The 21,442-nt window shown below is 38.6% G+C and overlaps 1 pseudogene; it reads right to left on the bottom strand.

Annotated features, from left to right (window-relative positions):
• The window catches only part of LOC141326079 (uncharacterized), a 135,925-nt pseudogene that overhangs the window by 13,487 nt on the left and 100,996 nt on the right, over window positions 1-21,442 (bottom strand).

A 21,442-nucleotide genomic window follows, 5' to 3' on the forward strand; every position in this document is an offset into this window, starting at 1 on the left:
GGAAGATTGTGGAGAAGGACCGATTCCAGACCTTGGGGGACCTGCGGAAGCAGTGGACTGAGTCTGGAGTAGAAACATCCAGAGCCACCGTGTACAGGCGCCAGGTCAATCCACTTTTGAACCAGAAACAGCGGCAGAAGCGCCTGACCTGGGCTACGGAGAAGCAGCACTGGACTGTTGCTCAGTGGTCCAAAGTATTTTTTTCGGATGAAAGCAAATTTTGCATGTCATTCGGAAATCAAGGTGCCAGAGTCTGGAGGAAGACTGGGGAGAGGGAAATGCCAAAATGCCTGAAGTCCAGTGTCAAGTACCCACAGTCAGTGATGGTCTGGGGTGCCATGTCAGCTGCTGGTGTTGGTCCACTGTGTTTATCAAGGACAGGGTCAATGCAGCTAGCTATCAGGAGATTTTGGAGCTTCATGCTTCCATCTGCTGAAAAGCTTAATGGAGATGAAGATTTCATTTTTCAGCATGTCCTGGCACCTGCTCACAGTGCCAAAACCACTGGTAAATGATTTACTGACCATGGTATTACTGTGCTCAATTGGCCTGCTAACTCTCCTGACCTGAACCCCATAGAGAATCTGTGGGATATTGTGAAGAGAAAGTTGAGAGACGCAAGACCCAACACTCTGGATGAGCTTAAGGCCGCTATCGAAGCATCCTGGGCCTCCATAACACCTCAGCAGTGACACAGGCTGATTGCCTCCATGCCACGCCGCATTGAAGCAGTCCAAGTATTGAGTGCATAATAGGGTTGGGTCGATAGACGATGCCATCGTCCATCGCCCATGGCCAATAGACATCACGATGCTGAGCCGGCATCGCGATCCTCCGCCCCCGCAGCGCCCCGCCCCGCCCCCGCCGCAGCAGCAACCCGCTCACGAAAAACACACACTTAATCCCTATATAGCCAAATGAAATGCATGCTTTCAATTTCTGCATCTTTACTTATTTTATTATTATTATTATGAGGAAATAATAACAAGGAAGTTGTTAGTGATCACAATACAAATTAGAGTGAACTCCTAACAAATTACATGAAAATTCGTTTACATTAATAAATGAGGCATACAAAAACAGCAGAAAAAAATCTAAATAATTTTAATTAAATAAGATTAAATAAACTACACCAAATATGCCCTTTTCATGGTTTTACCATAATGAACAGAGCTTGGAACCAAAAAATGAGAATATTTTTTTCCATCGAAATACGAATGTACAATACAAAGCCTAGTATACATTATAAATAACACTTTATCATTCAAATACATTGGGAATATGGAAACACTTGGATTTGTGTTGAAAAACAGAGGTGCGTGAGCCCAACGTGCTATTTTTAGTTTCGCTTTGTTTTAGTTTCTTAACTTTATATAGTTTGTTTCATTTCTGTTCTGTTTTAAATACCTATACATTTAAATCATTCGTTTTGGGTCAGGTGTCAGGGTAACTAACTTATAGCTATGTTTATAGTGTTTATAATGTTTAATATTTCGCTTGATTTGGTATTATTTCTGATATTACCCTTTCTCTCTAAACATTCTGCTGCTCAGTAAATGCGTTTGGAGAGAGTGGGTTAAGCAGTAAGCAAACAATGAGAGCGTTATTGAACTTAAAAAAGCTGACTGGTCAAAAATATGTTAAGGAACAACACACATCCTCCAAATGCATCTATATAAACCCGCGCTTGCTCTTGTCTCGTCTGCAAGCACGCACTGACAGGATCTAATGCACTTGTTAATGCCAGATCTTTAAAAACAAATACCGGAACGCAAAAATCCAAAATCGGACATTTTCTCAAATTAAGCACTGGTGGACACGGTAGGCTACAATTAATTAATTCGTTATGAATAAATTATTTAACAACAACAAGCCCTCACCCCCGCAGACGATGCCATCGTCCACTGCGATGTTTCACATTAGACATCGTACAATGCCAAATTGGTCGACATCGCCCAACCCTAGTGCATAACTGAACATAATTATTTGAAGGTTGACCTTTTTTTGTATTAAAAACACTTGTCTTTTATTGGTTGGATGAAATATGCAAATTTTTTGAGATAGGAATTTTGGGTTTTCATGAGCTGTATGAAAAAATCATCAATATTAAAACAATAAAAGGCTTGAACTACTTCAGTTAGTGTGTAATGAATCTAAAATATATGAAAGTCTAATGTTTATCAGTACATTACAGAAAATAATGAACTTTATCACAATATGCTATTTTTTTAAAAAGGACCTGTAATGGGAACCGTACATTTCACTAAACTTAAACTAACCTGACGAACAATCTGTTGACAACTTGTTAAAGAGAGGCTCATGAAAATTAATTAGACGGGCCAAATCTACCTGTTCTTGACAGAGCTCCTAAAAAAGGAGCTGTAAAAATATATTGAGATGGATTTTGGCACTTATACCGCAAATATATATTCTTAAGGACATCAACAACTAAAATAAACCTCAAGCAGTGTGTACAATATGTGACCTTTAAGAGGGCATTGATGTTAGGCAGTCATAAAAGTGGGTGGTTACGCTGACCTTTTAAATTTAAAACACCCCAAAGGATGCAAAATGGTGAAAAAAATGGTTATAAATCACTAAATTATGAATGTTTTAGTCAAAAACATTAGTAATATTGTAATAATATTTTGGAAACAATATAAAAAATAAATTAATAAATAATAATAAAAAATTCTGCACTGAATTTAACCCATCCAAGTGCACACACCCCGTGGACTGGGGAGAAGTTGGGGGTTCAGTGCCTTGTTCAAGGGACTCAGCTCAGTCGTGGTATTGAGGATGGAGAGAGCGCTGTACATTCACTCTGCTCACCTACAATCCCTGCCTGACCTGAGACTTGAGGGTTACAAGTCCGACTCTCTAACCATTAGGCCACGGCTGCCCCAAGTACAATGATTTAAAGCTTACTGTAAAAGATTCTATGTTTATAATGATATTAAACGCTTAATTATAGCCTCAGGATTGCCTAAAAAAATAATAATAAAAAAATAAAATAAAATTATGGTCATTGGATTTCTATTGTTTTAAAGACTGAAAGTAGCTGAATTTGAAAACCATATCTCTAGGCTAATTTTAAAAAGGAGATTGTAAGCTTTCTATTAATATTAAAAGCTTACATTTAGCCCATGAGATTGCACTGGAAAACATTCTTGACCTCTCAATTTCTGGCACCATTCAATCAATGGTACCAATAATAGGCTTTAATTTGATTTAAAACATATTTATTTAGGTTTTAGTTTGGTCAAAGGGTTGTATCTTGCACAAAAAAATGAGTGATTTACATTGTGTTAAGCAAGAAGAAAAAATTAGCAGCAATGAGGCAAGTGGGGTGGAGGACCATGGTGGCAGTAGTGTAAGTACTAATAGAAAATAAATAAAATCCTTCATAATGTAAAGAGTTCCAGTAAACACAGATGTACTCATTTAATTTGTAATGTATTTATTTAGTTTTTCTCCTGTGATAATATGAACATGTATATGTGTTTATCTATTATTATTATTATTATTATTATTATTATATAATGTATCTGTATGTTTGTGTACTATATATTTATTGCGGTATGTTGCATAATCATGCTAATAAAGCTCTTTTGAATTGAATTGAGTTCCACCACAGAATTAATCAGCTGCACAGTGAGTTTATATGTAACTCTAGCTGTTTAGTTAGGCCTACTACACTACGGTTTTTAATGTTGGTGATATATGGTGATACTTTTGAGAACCAAATCTTTTCTGAGGTGGTACTTGGTGTAAAAAGAAACAACTGCCTTAAAAAAAACTGGAGGGAAACTGAAGTTTCCAAACATCAGCCTTGAAACCTTAATGACTTGTAGAAGATTTGCAAAGAGGAGTGAGACAAAATCCCTCCTGAGAGGTGTGCAAACCTGGTGGACAACTACAAGAAACACAAGAAACTACAAGAAATGCAAATCAATTTATAATTTTTTTAAATGTGTTTTTCTGAATTTTTGTTGTTGTTATTCTGTATCGGACTGTTGAAATGAACCTACCATTAAAATTATAGACTGATCATTTCTTTGTCAGTGGGCAAACGTACAAAAATAGCAGTGGATCAAATAATAATTTTCCCCACTGTACTAATTTTAACATTTAGGCCATTAAGAAAGCATAGTTTGTTAAACCTTGAGCATTAAAGTCATGTGGTACAGAGAGAGATCAGGGCAAAATGAAGAGACTGAAAAGCAAATGGAAGTGAAAGTTTTTTTTTTTTTTTTTTTTTTTTTTTTTTTTTTGCATGTTGCATAGCCTAAAAATGTAAAACTTTGTATGTGATGACCATACACAAATAGGGTTGTCCATGTTTCAGAGATTGTTGTGGGTGTATGGGACGGCCTGGATGAGTGTGAGATTTCCCAGCCTGAAAATTTGTCCCAGTCAACCCCTGGGCTCCAGCTTCAGGGATACCAGTGGATCTCAAACTTTTTAATTTAGTACCCAATAGGTGACAGACAGTTACTGTCTTAATGAGGAGGCACTGCGTCACTCATTCATTTATTTAGTCATGAAGCAAATGGCTGTAGTTATGAATGGGTTAATGATCACTATCTCTCTGAAACATTTAAATCTGCAGATTCGTTCAGTAACGAAACACCTTTGTTTCTTGGAGACTCACACCAACTCAATTGTGCATTTTGTTGGAACTATTATTATTTGTAGTAAAATCGAACAATATTGACAGTATTGTGTTTAAAATGTAGGCTACATATAAAATGTTAACTTAATATTACCTTTATAACTTTCATAAAATCAACATTTGTAGTTGTTTGGATATTCAGGGAAAATTGCATTCTTGCTCGTATTTTAAACATGAAAATCAATAACTCGCACAGCATGTTTCTGTATCGAAGAGTTTCTTAAATCGATCTTTATGTACAGTCAATATGTGTTCTTCATGCTATTAGGTGCTACAAATCTACTTTAGAGACACAATGAACAGCAGCATGATTTGCTAAAGCAGCACTCTGTGGGCATTCAATCAAACGTACGCTGCTGGTGTGGATGCAGTCGGTTTTCACGGCAAAAATTAGTTAACTTGATGTCATTTTATCGTTTACCCAAATTTAACAGTTTTTATACTAAAAAGTACAATTTTTTTGTTTTGTTTTGATCTTACTTTAAAAATGTGGGGTACAGTTAAATGAACCAGTTTTAGAACCACTGGTTTATACCGTTCTCATGGTAAAATACAGTACCTTCTTAATAAGTATGACCTACTGCTCCACTCTGATGCCTCCTAAATAGCAGTCATCTTTTTATTTACTTGATTATATTAATGTTATTTAAATTATCTCTCTCTTTATCTATGTATTTTACATATTTTGTTCTTCTTTCCCCTTTTCCTATTTTTTTCCACCCTTTTTGAAAAACTACTTTACACAAGATATAGGGGTGTACAACTTAGACAATACAATCTTACATTTCACATAATTACATCTAAATTTATCCTGAATGTTTGTGTTTTGGCCTTTTCTTTTCTTTTTTATTGTAGACTTGTTTTATATTTACAGCACTGTTTTCCTATTTTGTACTATCCTATATGTCTTATAAAACAACAAAAAACAGATATTTCGGAACTAGAAGAATTCCATGAAAAAGTATCATCTGTTCCATTTGTATAGTCAGTGAGCTTTTATGAGGTTTTACACATGCGCACTAAGGCGAATTTAACATTTTCTGACATTTCAGTGTGAATGAGAAAGTTTTGAAAAATGCTTGATAGAGAAAATTTTAAAACAAACACTTTTCAATTGTATGCAGATTGATTTAGATGTAGCCTGATTGTCCTCTGGCTGTTTGATTTGCTTACCAAATACTTTAAATGAACAAATGCAGACAGCATGCAGTAGCCAATATGATTACTCAGATTTCAAGGTTTGATTTTGCACAAAATAAATAATTTTCTTACTTTTGCATAATTGGCCAAAGTGCTAGAAATAAATGGTTTTAATATTAGAAGTGAATATTGGGTTTAATGTTACATAAATATTATATATTGTTTAGGCTAATTCCATATTATTGTTAAAATCTTAATGTATGATGTCACTTGAAGGCAGTGTTAGTATTTGTCATGCGATCTCAACACTTCTGTCGAATGTCTCAATATTTCTACACCTGTGTGACATTATTCATAAATATTCATTTCAGCTTTAAGAATGAAAACCAACCTGTTTGTTCCTCAGTATCTTCATGTTTGACTCTGAATGCTTCTATCTTCATGTCTTCTTTCTCCTCCTTAATAAACACCATCTTTGTTTGGTCCTCAGTATCTTCTTGTTTAACTCTGAATGTTTCTTCAATCTTCATGTCTTCACTCTCCTCTTTAATAAACACCATCTTTATAATAGTGTCATGTAGATCTCAGTTGCTCCACAACTTTCTCTCTGTGTTTGAACACTTTGTCCTGTTTAAGATGCAAACAATTAACAGAAAGAAAATCAATGCAAACTAAATCTCTGGGTGCATCTCACACATCAGCTCCATAGTTCACTGGCAAGGGAAGCGGTCAGAGTGAGAGTTAATGGCCAGATTGCTCAAAACACTGAAATTTTACCAATAAATACTAACTGAACACAGCAAATAAAAGAACAGAAATTACAGGCAATTACAATTTACTTATAATTAAGATTAGGTATTTAGTGATAATATTGCGTTTAATTTATTACATTTAGAAACAGAAAATTGCTATTGTTTGTAGAAGTTCATTAGACATGAGTTTGTTGTTGTCGTTGTATTTGCAGTGTTTTGAGCAGCAGATGTCGTCAGTGGGCGCTGAGTCGAGCGATTCAAAACATTCATCGATTCGAAAACGATTCATCATTTGTGAAGCAATTGATTCAGTTGAACTGGAGTTTTGAAAAGATCTGTGTTTATCATCTGATTCACTATAAACGGACCGAAATGACACACACCTCTTCTGTGACTCGTGTAACAAAATGATCAATTACCTTTACAACGTTGGTAAAAACTATTCATGGGTACCAAAGACGTCACTTCCGCTATGCTCGCCGCCATATTTGTGTCCGATATGACAACAGACACAGCGCATCTAAATGAGATTTAATAATAAATTGAAATAAGAAATTACTTTTTACTACTACTTCCCACACTGTGAATTTGACTTGATTGTATGTTTAGGACAAAAAGTGTAAATTATTGTGAACGTAGTCACTCGATGAAGGCTTTAAGACCTTGAAGAATCCTGGTCACTACTTCACAGCGAACGGGACTCGCGCTGACGGCACTAATTCCCTTACAGTCCGCACTTAGATTTCGGCAAATTAGTTTTGGCGAATGCAAAAAAAAAAAGTGATTATTGAGCATAAGCCCAACATCCAGCAAGCCAAGAAAACATAGAATTTACCTGAGGGAAGACGTCTTTCACGTCTTGTGTATTCCTAAACCTGGATCTCATTATTGAAGCACAAATTCAAGCACCAAAAGCAAGAGATTTCTTTATTTAACATATGCATTTGTATTCATTCAAGCTATATGGCTGAAATAACATTTTAGTTTAGTTTATTACACCACTTGTGCAGCCAGTCACAATTCACAATGGTACCAGGACGATGGTTTGTGTGTAACTTGTGTGTCATTTTTGTATGACAAATAATTTTTAGAGTAATTGTACCTAAATAGTTTTAGCAAAACAAATGATTATTTTTGAGAACCTTTTTACATGTATATACTTTACTGCAGGTGTTGCAATGACGAACGCTATGTAGTACAATAGTTTAGCGTTTATTATTTAATTTTCATAATTCACTAAACACTGCATAATCTAAAACATAATCTTGCTCTTAAGCCAAATACACACTGAAACAAATAATGTACGGCATCTGGATGTACTGTAAGTCACTATTCTCTGCATTAGCACTGTTTTGAACGTGCTGTTCGATTGCTTTCTTGTTTACTAAATCTTTGGACTCACGAGTTGATCGGTTCAAAATGATGTAATCGCAAAAAAATGCTTCTTTTCATTATAATGTACTGATTCACAATCTTATTCAATAATTAATTATTATTCCACTACTCTTGTTGTGCCGAAAAAAAACACCCTTGCTGTGAAAAGCACCTGCGTGAATGACACCGGTACACTAAAGGCTATACTGTATGCATACCGACCCACTTCAAGCACTGCTGAGATACAATAAAACTGTAGTTAGGTTTTTTTCTGATGATTGTTGTTACAGCTAACAGAATAACAGATCCTGGGCATATTGTATCCTTGTTCTGAACATTCTGGGAGTTTTGTTGATCTTCCTCTGGTAGTTGTGGCTGCTGTGACCATAGACTGAAACAGGTAGCGCGGACACAAAAATGGCGGCGATAAACCACAGTGACGTCACATGGTCCCTATGGATAAAGTAGACTGACCGCGTTGTATCAATTTAATCACTTTAAATGATTAAAACCACAAACCTTTCTTCAGCTCAAACAGACGCAGGAGCGTGGCGCAGGTCTGTGACGTCACAGCACCGGCTAAAAATAAAAGTCCTGGCGCGTTTCTCAATACCAAGTTCGCAAAGTCGGAACTTTTCTTGCAAGTTCACAGAACAGGAGCACACAAGTCCGGTAATCCTGCAATTGGAACAGCAGCATACTAGATAGCGTCGCTCAACATGCTTACTAAAATTAACTTAACTGTATGTTTTTATTTTTTTATTTTATTGTATTAATCATGTTACCTTGTACCTAATATGATATTAAACAACTGCCTCTTCTGTGGTTCAGGGATCATTTCACTACTCTGATTATATTTACATCGTTTTAAAATAAAATAAAATAAAATGTGAAACAACGGTCTGGTTTTTTTTTTTTTATATATATATATATTTTAAATAGCGGAAAAAAACGTTGGGAAGTTGATGGATGTTGTGAGGAAAAAATAGACACTAGACAAAAGAAAAGTGAAACAAGTAAATTAATTAATGAATTAATCAATCAAATGGTTTGACAGTCTGAGTTTGGGATTGCCATTGCAGTTGGTATACTTTACCGAGATGCTGAAGAGGAGGCTGCCGAACTGAAGAGAAGAGTACTTCAAAGAAGAGCCAGGATGCAGCGGAGGCGTGCCTTATTCGCATGTCTCTCTAGCTTTGTACCTTTGTCTAATTATTGTTTCTTCATTATTTCATATATCTAAATAAGAAGTAATAATGTTTGAAAATATTATATTCTTATTAAATAACATTTCTAAGAGGTATCTAATATATATATATATATATATGTTTGAACATTAACACTACACATAAAGGTAAGTAACTGAAATAATGATTAAATTAAAATGTGTTGTGCTTAAAAGTTAAATACTGTACTGTAGTTAAATGTAAACAAGTTTTACTCAAGTAAAGATCAAGGTTGTAAGCCTAGTCCTAGACTCAAATGTAAATATGAGCTGTTTCAGCTGAAAGAAAAAATATATCAGTGCCTTTTTTTTCTCAAGATGCATACCAGTAAAACATTTTTTTTCTAAGCATATCTATAAAATAAAAAAAACATGAATGTTCTAACTGAACTATGAACTAATCCAGGCTTAGTCCACGCCCTTTCTGTGAAACCAGGCCATAGTGTTTCAACATTAATTTATTTTCAATTTAGTGATACCTCTGCATACCAATAGCCGGAGTACCACTAGTGGTACTTATCCAGACTGATATAGGCTACAACTTTTAGACTCTGGGACACCATTGTGCTAGGGCTTATCAATAAATGAATGAAACTGAAATAAAAATGTAAGCAAAATACCTCAACAGATGAAATGTTAGAGGAAAATTTTATTCTGTCAGACTTTAATTAATTTCAGACAATGTTTAAAATACAAGTGATTAAATATTAAATAAATATAGAAATAAATACATTAAATATAATAAAACATTTTTAAAAGAAAAAAATATATATAATAAATACACAAAAAAGCAACAGTAAAAACATTCTTAATTTATATATTATCTGTATATTTTCACAGGAACAAAGTCCCACACAAAGGTATTCACAAGTCAATGACCAAGTACCTATCCTGGTTAAGTTTTTTTCTAGAGAGGATTTAAAACCAGCCTTCAGGCTCTCCAGGAACAGCATCAACATGCTAATCCGGATGCTGCCCTGTCAAAAAGACCATGGATGGAGCCATGAAATTGAAGTGCTGGTAACAGTTTATTGGCTGGCCTGTGCAGCGTCCTACAGGGTCACTTCAGACACCTTCAGCTCGCCACGTGCAACAGTCTGTAGGACTGTTCACAATGTTGTGGAGGAGATGATGACAATCCTCCACAAATTTATTCACTTCCCAAAGGCAGAAGAGATGGAGGAGGTGGGGGCCAGCTTTGCTCGCCTTGCTGGCCACGAGGCATTTCGCTGTGTCGCTGGTGCCATCGACGGGTGCCACGTCACGATTCTTCCTCCTGCAGAGCCACAAAAAAAGTGTTATATAAACAGAAAGCTTTTTCCTTCCATCATTCTTTAGGGCACCTGTGATGCCAAGGGTGCATTTATAGATGTGTACATTGGCAATCCAGGATCTGTTCATGATGCCCTTGTCCTGCGCAGATCACCCATGTATCAGCAGGCTCTGTATCCACCAGCTGGACACTGTCTCTTAGGAGACGGTGGATACCCATGCCTGCAGCGCCCCATTGCAATTATGACCCTGTACCGCCAGCCTGTCGCAGGTATGATGACTCATTTTGTCTCAGACACACACACACACACACACACACACACAAACATAATATACCAAAGATTGTTACTATTTTAACTTTGTAATACACCACACCTTTTCTACACAATATCTGATTAACAGGCCAGGTTGAAGCCCGATACAACAGACATCACGCTCTGGCTAGAAACATAATTGAGGCGACTCCTTCGGGCAGAGGCGATTCTAGGGTCTGTTGGGGCCCCAAGCAAAAACTCCCAGGGGGCCCTTCTCACAAGTATTCTTCATTATTATATCACAAATAATCCGACACCAATGATAAATGTATGAAATCACAACTTGTATTATATGGAATGTTCACATATAGCATACATCACACACACAACACACCTTACAATAATATAAAATAACATAAAAAAATTGTAATTTTGGGAATATATATGAAAATAATAAAAAAATAAATAAACAGGGCAAACAAATACAATACTGTAAATAACTTAAGCAATATAAACATAGCACAAAATATAATCTGTATAAGTGAAAAAGTTGAGGTATCAAAGTCACAATAAAATACTAAACAAATGACTAATAACAAACACTATAACAAAATATAATCTGAAGAAGTAAAAAAGTTGAGGTAGCAAAGTCACATGAAAAATTGGAATTTTGGGAATATAGGAAAACAATAAAAAAAACAAAAATAACATCTAGAGAAATATATACTATAAATCTTCAGCACACCACTTTCACAACTGTCTTAAAATTGGCGCTTGCGGGCCTTTGCTAGTGCAAATGCTGAGACAAGATCGTCTAGATCTAAAGATCTTCGCACACTGCGTTCAATTGAAATTAGAGACAGTCCTGCAAGTCTCTCCTGACACATTGTTGATCGAAGATAGGTTTTGATCAGTTTTAATGAAGAGAAACTTCTCTCTCCAGAAGCAACTGTGACTGGGAGAGTCAGCAGAAGACTGAGTGAAATGCTGAGGTTCCCATAGAGATCGAGAAGCTGTTCTTTGTAGATGTAATTTAGCATCTCTCTTGGGGAGGCAGATACATCATCAGGAAAGGCATGAACAGCAGCCCTGATTTCTAAAACCAAATCTTCTGAGTCAATGTCATGCAGAGTTTTTTCGAGCGTCTTGCAACAGCTTTCAAGTTTGCCACTCCGAATAGTCTGCAACATGTTTTCTTTGGAGAATAGAAAACCATAAAGGTCATAAACATCCTCCATCCTTGTGAATCTTTCATTCAAGCTGGCGAGGGCTGTGTCCACTAGGGGCAGAAAAAACTCTGTTAAAGTGTTCATCTGGAGTGGACTGAGTTTCTTCTGTGCCCTCATAGAGGAACTGCCTGGTCGTTTTACGTTTTCTTTTTTCAGGGAATGTCATTTCAATGTCCAGGTTTTCTGCTATCTCTCTTGCGTCAGTCTGAGAGGCAGCAAGTCCATTTGCCCTGAAATCCTCCAGATACCCTCTTACTGTGCTCACTTCTCTTTTCAGTGTTTCAAGAGAAACAGTAGGGCTCTGGAGAATTTTGCTGACGTGGTTGATCTGGTACAGTATGTTCTACCAGATTACAGTGCATAGTACAAAACTCCATGTTGTGAGTTCATGCTTAATGCTGGTTGCAGTGGACATGGTCTCTGGATCCTTCTTTTGCAGTGAGAGGGTTTGGAGAGCTGACAAAGCCTGGATGATTTCTGGCAGATGGTAACGCACTACTTTTACACTGTCAATCCTGGCCTCCCATCTGGTCACTGACAAAGATTTTACCGTCAATTGTTTCACATGTTCCTGTAGAACTGCCCAGCGTTGCACAGAGGAGCTAAAAATGTTGTACAGTCTCTGGAGAATCCCAAAGAAAGAGATGGAGACTACTGAGGATTTTGCAGCATCTGCAACCACCAGATTCAGAGTGTGACTACTGCATGAGACACACAGCGCCTTCTCATTCATGCTCAATATTCTTGCTTGCACCCCCTGCTTGTGTCCCATCATATTGCTCCCATTATCGTAGGATTGTCCACGACAGTCTGCAATGTTCAAGCTGAATTTCTCCAGCTTCTCCAGTAGTGTGTCACACAGACCTTTCCCGGTGGTTTCTTGAACATCAACAAATCCAACGAAATGTTCAGAAATAGATGCACCAACAGATGGCTCACAGTTCACCACTCTCAAGACAATAGAAAGTTGCTCAGTGTGGCTTATATCAGGGGTACAGTCCATTATGACAGAATAGTACTTAGCTTTTTTCACCCTTTGGACTATATCAGCAATTATTTTGTCACCAATTAGGGCAATAATTTCATTTTGTATTTGACTGCTGAGGTAGTGCACCTTTGTTTCTTCATTTTGAATCCTCCTCAAATGTTCATTCATGACTGGGTCGAATTGTGCCATTAATTCGACCTGTGACAAGAAATTGCCATTATGTGGGTCATACAGCACATTTGTCTGCCCTCTTAAAGCGAGGTTCCTCTCAGCTAGGTGGCATATTATGGCAATCACTCGTTGTATGACACCTCTCCAGTGCTGCATCTCAAGGTGCATCAAATCTTTGTTAATTTGATCAATGGCTGTTTTAGTTTTGAGCCTCATCTGGAGTTCGTGCCAACTTGTCATGCAGGTAATGTGTGTTTTGGAATATTCATGTTGCTTTAAATGTCCAGCCAGATTCTTCCAGTTCCTGAAACCTCCTTTTGTAAGTGCATTGTCCTGGTTTCCAAATATTTTGCAGGCAAAACAGAAGACAGAGTCTGAACTGAATGAATAAAGAAGCCACGACCGGTTTATCTTCTCCCCATTCTTCATCACTATTTCGTAGTTTTCTTTCGTGAATCTACGTGGATTTTTTTCTTCATTTTGAGGGAAAACAGCATCTTTCACCTGTATAGGCCCTTTGGTGACTAATGTGCACACTTCGTTATGGCTTAAATTATTTGGCCATTTGGCAGGGTCATCTGACAATAACCCTGTGGTAGTAGCAGGTGACATGTCGAGATGAGGGGCAGGAGTGGCAGTGTCACTGGAGGAGATCATTTCTGAAACTGATATGACAAAAAAAGGGTAGACATTGTCATAAAGAATCCTTACAGGACATGGTATGTTATTAATTAAGTGAGATTAACAAATTCACTAAACTCACAGTCATCAGTGTTGTTTTAAGCTTAGTTCACTCCAATAAACAACTATCCATCAAAAAACAAGGAATCTCAGAAACAGGTTTACTGTGCTCTTTTCTTTACTTCACGTGCTCGCGCATCTCAGTGATGTCACACACTCAAATTACAATTTAACCATACATGGTCTGTCACACCCTGCTGACCATGTATAACATATTGTAACATCTTTCCCTTTTTTTTTTTTTTTTTTACTATTATGTTTACTGTATGTAAGAAACAACATAACATAACAATGTGTGCACAACAACATAACACAGCATACTCAAAATTGCACTTCAGTGTCTTAAGAACAATTAAACATATTTAAATAAAATCTCTCAAGTGTGTGGGTCTCTTAACTATTCTGCCACTTCTAGTTATCACAACGCTGTTGTTGGTGTCTGAATGGTGTGTGTGTGTTATGTGTGACTCTGGTACTGTCTTTGAATGTCCCTCATCTGGATGATTAGTCTGATCAAGCTTGACCGTTGTGTTCCGTGTGTCTGCTCTCTGTGGTCCTCCAGGCACAGTCCTGAGATGTTTACGATTTCTCCGTACAACAGTTCCATTTTCCAGCTTGACAGTGTATGATCGGTTATTGGTCATTCTTTCCACCTTTGCCGGTGTCCAGTGTGCTTTACGTTTCGTGTCCAGTTGAACTCTTACTTGTTCTCCCTCCTGCAGAGGTCTAAGATCTTTCGCTCCTCTGTTGTAGTAGTAGGCTTGTTTGCGTTGGTTGACTTCTACAGCATGCTCTGTGTTTACAACACCTGGCTGCAGGAGGCTGTCCCGTGTCGGCAGTAATGATTTAGTTCTTCTGCTCATGAGTCTTTGGGCAGGACTGGCATTGAATCCCTGAGACGGAGTGTTCCTGTGCTCTAGTATAGCCAGATATGGATCAGCTTTTACTCTCTTAGCTTTTTCCATGAGCTGTTTGGCCGTCTTAACTGCAGATTCGGCTTTGCCGTTGCTTTGCGGATATGCTGGAGATGACGTCACATGCCTGAATTCCCAAGCTATGCTGAACTGTTTGAATTCCTGAGAGCTATACTGTGGCCCGTTATCAGAGATTACTGTGTCTGGAATCCCGTGTCGTGCAAAATGGGCCTTTAGCTTGTGTATCACTGTGCTTGAGCTGGTATCCGGGAGATAATCAATTTCCCAGAAGTTGGAGAAATAGTCAACTGTGATGAGATATGCTCTGTTGTTGAATGAGAATAAATCTGTCCCGACTTTTGCCCAAGGCCTTATCGGAATGTCATGTGCGCACATTGTCTCTTTCTGCTGTCGCACATCCACAGTTCTGCAAACAGCACACTTCCCTATGTATTCTTTAATTGCAGCACTCATCCCATGCCAGTATACACAGTCTCTTGCTCTTCGTAAGCAGCTTTCTATGCCTAGATGTGACGCATGAATTCTCTCCATGATCTCTGTCCTCAGCTTTGCTGGTATTAGAGCTCTCTCTCCTCTAAAAATCACTCCATCTTGCTCACTGAGCTCTTCTCTTATAGAAAAGAATTGTCTTACCTCTTCTTTCAGCTGAGTTTTCTCCTCTGGCCATCCCTGAGCTATCACTTGCTGCAACATCTGAAATGTCTCATCCTTAGCAGTTTCTCTCTGTATCTTTTGTAGAATCCCTTCTGATATCGGTAGGTACTGCAACATGTTGATTGTCTCAATTTCGGTCTCTACTGATCCTTCTGCAGCACACTCTGGTAGGTATGCTCTGCTGAGAGTATCTGCTAAGTGCATCAGTCGACCTGGCACATAGACAACATTAATGTCATATCGTTGTAGTCTCAAAAGCATTCTCTGTAATCTCTTGGGTGCATTAAGCAATGGCTTTCTTACGATGGTTTCTAGGGGTTTGTGGTCTGAATGCACTTCTACTTTCCTGCCATAGGTGTACTGGTGAAATTTCTCCATTCCAAAAAGAATTGCCAGGCATTCTTTTTCTATTTGTGCATATCCTTTTTCTGTGGATGTAAGGGCTCTGCTGCTATAAGCGACTGGTTGCCCTGCCTGCAAAAGTGCTGCGCCCAGTCCTGTCTCAGAGGAATCACATTGAAGAACCAGGTCCTCTTCTGGATTGTAGTACTTCAAAACAGGTGCTGAGGCAATCATTTGTTTCAGTTTGTTGAATGCGTCTTCCTGTACATCAGTCCACTCCCAAATCACGTCTTTGTGTGTCAGTTGTCTCAATGTGTCACAACTGTCTGATAAGTGTGCGCAAAATTTGGACAAATAGTTCACCATACCTAATAATCTCTGGAGTCCCTTCACATCTGATGGCCTGGGCATCTCCAATATGGCTCTCACCTTCTCTGGGTCAATCTTTAGTCCTTCGGAAGTCAGTCTGTGTCCAATGTATGACACCTCTTTCTGTCTTAGCTTGAGTTTGTTGAAATTTAGTTTGATGTTTCTGTCTCTACAACGGTCCAGGAGTTGTCTTAGTTTTGTGTCATGATCTTTCTCTGCTGCCTCATCGTTGTCGCCTTCCCCACAGACAAGGATGTCATCCGCTATTATCCGAATTCCTGGAAGCCCCTCCAATGCCTGAGTCAACCTGTGCTGAAACACTTCTGGAGCCGGGCTGATTCCCATGGGCATTCTAATCCATCTATACCTGCCACATGGTGTTGCGAAGGTAGTGAGGTAGCTGGACTCTTCTGAAAGCCTTATGTGCCAGAACCCGTCCTTCACGTCACACACAGTAAAGACTCTCGCTTTGGTCAGATCGGGGAGAACATCATCAATGGTGGGCAAGGGAAAATGTTGACGTCTCAGAGCTTTGTTTAGTGGTCTTGGGTCGATACAAATTCTGAGTTTTCCAGATGGTTTCTTCACCACCACCATGCTGCTAATCCAATCCGTGCTCTTTTCCACCTGAGCTATAATGCCTCTCTCTACAAGGCTTCCCAGCTCATCTTTTAGATGTTTCATTAGTGCCACAGGAACTCTTCGCTTTGGAAGCCTCACCGATTTCACTGCTGGATCCACCTCTAGGTTATATTCTCCTTCCAGGCATCCATCTCCTTCAAATACATCAGCATACTCCCTATGCATGTCGCTCTTGTCCCATGGTTCCGTTTCTCTGCGTCTTTCTGTGGTAACAATATCATCAATTGCCATAATATTTTCATGCTGTATTCTTACCAGATCCATTGCTTGCACGGCCTTGTTTCCCAGCAGGGGCACTGAAGAGGTTTCCTCCACTACAATAAATTCCAGCCTGTACAGTTTTCTGTTTCTTGGGTTTCTTATTTTTATTCTGCATTTCCCTACTGGTTTCAGGGTGCTCTTATTATACATGACCAGAATCTGTTCAGTCTTTTCCATCACTGTGTCAGGGTTTAACTGCTGAATGGGGATTACGTTACAACTGGCTCCGCAGTCTAGTTGAAATTTTACTGGTCTTTCTCCTATCAACATGGTTGCAAACAGTTGTTTTTCCTGTTTGTCCTCCCTCATTTGTGAACTAAGGCTTAGAATTTCCTGAAACGGTTCCTCTTCTATTTCTGCTACACTGTGTATTCCTTTTCTATTAGTCTCTTTTGTTTTGCATGTAGCAGCAAAATGGTTCAGCTTGCCACATTTTCTGCATTGCTTTCCATAAGCTGGGCAACTCAGTTTTTTCCACTCATGCTGTTTTCCACAGAATTTACACTTAGATGAAGAAGTTTGTTTGGCAGTCTGACCTTGTTTAATTCTCCGTACTGTGTGCACTTCTTCAGCTTTCTGTCCCTCAATGGTCATCACATTCTCTTTTGAGAGTTCTGATGCTCTACAAATCCTTACGCATTTCTCAAGTGTCAGGTCTGACTCTCTTAATAGACGTTCTCTCACTTGTGAGTTCAGTATGCCGCATACAATTCGATCTCTAATCAGAGAATCTTTAGCCGATCCAAAATTGCACGTGTCTGCCAGCACTTTCAAATCAGTAATGTACTTGTCAATCATTTCGCCCGAGTTCTGATTTCTGGAGAAAAATTTGTACCTTTCCACTGTTTCGTTCGGTGCCGGATTGCAGTGGTTTCTGAACGCGGTTAACAGCCATTCCAACGTCAGTTCTCCGTCAGCCGGACGGGCAGCGCCTAGCGTCTTACTCAGTTCTCTCCCGGTTTCTCCGATTAGATATTGGAAAACTTTTACCTTCGTCTTGTCATCCGCATCTGTAAGCGATAAATCAATGTACAGGGAAAACTCCTCTTCCCATGCTTTCCAAGCTTTTGGTATGTTCGTTGCATTCCAGTCAAAATTCGCTGGAGGCTTCAATCCGAAAGCACCCTCCATGATCGGTACTCGTCTCTAATTGCTTTCTCCGTAGCACTGTAGCTCAGTCTTTCAGTTTTCTTATTGATAATTTACCGCTGCCACCATGTTTTAAGCTTAGTTCACTCCAATAAACAACTATCCATCAAAAAACAAGGAATCTCAGAAACAGGTTTACTGTGCTCTTTTCTTTACTTCACGTGCTCGCGCATCTCAGTGATGTCACACACTCAAATTACAATTTAACCATACATGGTCTGTCACACCCTGCTGACCATGTATAACATATTGTAACAAGTGTCAGGACTTAGACCCTGTGTCAAATGTGCCTCTGTTGTCTCTTCTTGCTCTTGACATTCACCAAGTGGAGTGGCCACAATCATACTGGAGGTTGAGGTTGATGGAGCTGAAATGATATATAACAATAGGGTATATCTTGAATACACTTTTCAGAACATTTCACATAATATCAATTGAATTGAAATATATTTAACTCACCATCATCAGTAGCTGCCACATATTGTGCCTCTGGTGTCTCTACTGTACCTCCTCTTGACGATCACCAGGTGCAGTGGCTCTCCCACTGGATGTACATGTCGATGGAGCTGCGTTGACAAAAAACAAAATTATGTATATTGTCATAAAGAATGTTTACAGGGCATTTTATTATTAGTTATTAATCGAAGTGGAACACAGGACTTACCGTTTTCATCTTCGTCAGTATTTGGTGGCTGTGTTGTTTTCATGAATTTAAGTAATGATTCTGAAGAAATATGAGAGAAATATTTAAAATTATTCTTCATGGCCATAACTTTATTCAATCAATAATAATTGCTATCATAGCATTCATAGTCTAATGCAAGCTATTAACTCTTAAATAACATTTTTTAACATTACCTTCAACAAACATGATGTCCACAAAGCATAATAGCTACTGCATTAGAAGAAGCTATACATTTTAAAGAAAAAAATACAGTATATAAATAACTGATAAGGGGCTTCAATACTGATATATTACCAATTAATCTATATCAATACTGATAATAACAAAAACTGACTAATAACATAGTTAGCTATGTTAATAATGTTAATAGTTAGCTCACTTATTTCTATTAACGTTACCCTGGTAGCCAGCAAGTATATGGAGTGCTACTGCTTACCAGAGTATGTGAGCGGAGTGGAGCGGCAACAATTTCCCCTCCGTTAAACAGATTTCTGATAATTCGTAATCGGATAGTACCATTACATTTGTTTTAATGCATTATTGTCACAGCGATTGCGTGTGAATAAGTGCTGCACATGTTTAAATGAGGCTTTCACCTGAATATATTCAGTATCTAGAAGGAACAAACTAAATCCTTGTGAACTATAATTTACCGCTCATGTCCATTCACATTATTTCTGATTTGAGTGATCCATCTCTATCAAGCTAAATATGTTTAACATGTGAATGCCTGCTTATTATGCAGTTATATTACGGACCGTTGGCATGAATTGTACTTATGATGGAGCGGTGGTGGAGCGCACTTGGAGCGAGTGAAAACCACGACGCTCCGACTTTTCAAAAATCCGCTCCTCCCTCCATTCAAAATCACACCGCTCCACTCCGCGCTCCGCTCGCACTCCGCTCCGCTCACATACTCTGCTGCTTACTGCAGCTACTTTTTTTTTTGGTAACTTGCTGACCATAACCGTGTCCACTGCCCCACTACCTGGGCACGAGTCTACATTTACTAAATAGCAAAACTGTTAAGTAACAAACATGCTAATTATACAGTTATTACGTTTCAAACTTAACGTTAGACTAACCTATCGGCTAACATCCCCGTTGCCATGAGCTAATGTATTAGGCTAACGTCGTTAGCGTCAGCTACCATCAGTAAGGCTAACGTCAGGCAGCGGCCTAACTTACATCAGGCGTTAACTTCATGTCAGTTTAAAAATAACATTTGCTCAATAACGGCAGTAACTAACTGTTAATACAATGCGTACAACATTATCTGCTGCTCCACTTACCACTTTCTTTTTTCTTCGTCTTCTTTCTTTTTCTTCCTTTTCTCGCTGCCGGAAAGATAGCTCCTCTTCATTTTTCTTCAGTTTACGAAAACACTACTTTGCGGCGCATCAAACTGGTTAACGTAAGGTGGGATCATGGCATTGATTGACATGGGGCCCCCTTAGGGAGGTCGCCTTGGCATTGACATTGCTGTCATTGCAAATCGCCCGCTGTGGAATAGGGGGGAGGAGGGGCATGCGGTCACTGCGGTTTTGACTGTGAGGTGCGTTTCTCGGGGGCCCCCTGCCGGCTCGGGGCCCCAAGCAGTTGCCTGCCTTGCCTGTTGACAAACGGCGGCCCTGCCTTCGGGATGTTAAAGACACGCTGGCGTGCCATTTTCTTGAGAGCCTTGGAGATCAGGCCACTGTTTGCCCCAAAGGTGATTGCTGCCTGCTGCATCCTCCACAACATTTGCATGATAGGAGGTGATCTCCTGGATGAGGAAAGCCATGGACAAGACGGCAGCGAGGATGACGTGGAGAACGAACCAGTGGATGACAGGGACCAATCAGGAAATCATCTCCGAGGACGTCTTGCAGCTCAGCTATCTTCTCCTGAGGGTCTGCCTGCTTGTCTGAATGAACATGACAACATATAGACAGTAGCCCTTTCCAGATGTTGCCATGTTTCCTAAAAGATAAACAAACATAGTGTACACATTAGGTCAAATATAAAACATTTTTATAAAGATAGGTATGAATATATATATATATATATATATATATATATAAAATTATGTTGGTATGTTCTTCTTGAGGTTTAAACTGCATGACTGTAATAGTAAACAACTGCAATAAAAAATGCTATATCATTTGTGTTTTGTTGTAAATATAAATAATACAGTTGCTACATGAATAAATTGCCTAGATAGAATACAAAACATTTATTCATTTTTTATTTAAAGCAGATTCATTTATTTAAGACATTTAACTAAAACATATTTTTTTTAGAATTTGTTGACAAGTTTTTCAAAAGAGACAGGTGTCTCTCTGCTCTGGCTGTTGCTGCCCTTGAGGTGGTTTTCCCCTCGCTGCTTTGAAAGATCACATAAGTCTTGGGGTTTTGAAGCCAGAAGATAAGACTTTATTAACAAAGTAACAAAGAATGAGAAACCCTGCAGGCGAATCTATCGGGTCTCTATTGGTGTCCTCTTTTATATATTTTTCTTGAAGGCGTGTTCTGTACATTTCATACATATGGTTAATGTTCTCATTTTTGGCCGTGCCTCCAGTTTACTTGTCTGGTTAATGTT

The sequence above is a fragment of the Garra rufa genome, chromosome 2, assembly GCF_049309525.1.
Source record: "Garra rufa chromosome 2, GarRuf1.0, whole genome shotgun sequence".
Classification (NCBI taxonomy): Eukaryota; Metazoa; Chordata; class Actinopteri; order Cypriniformes; family Cyprinidae; genus Garra; species Garra rufa.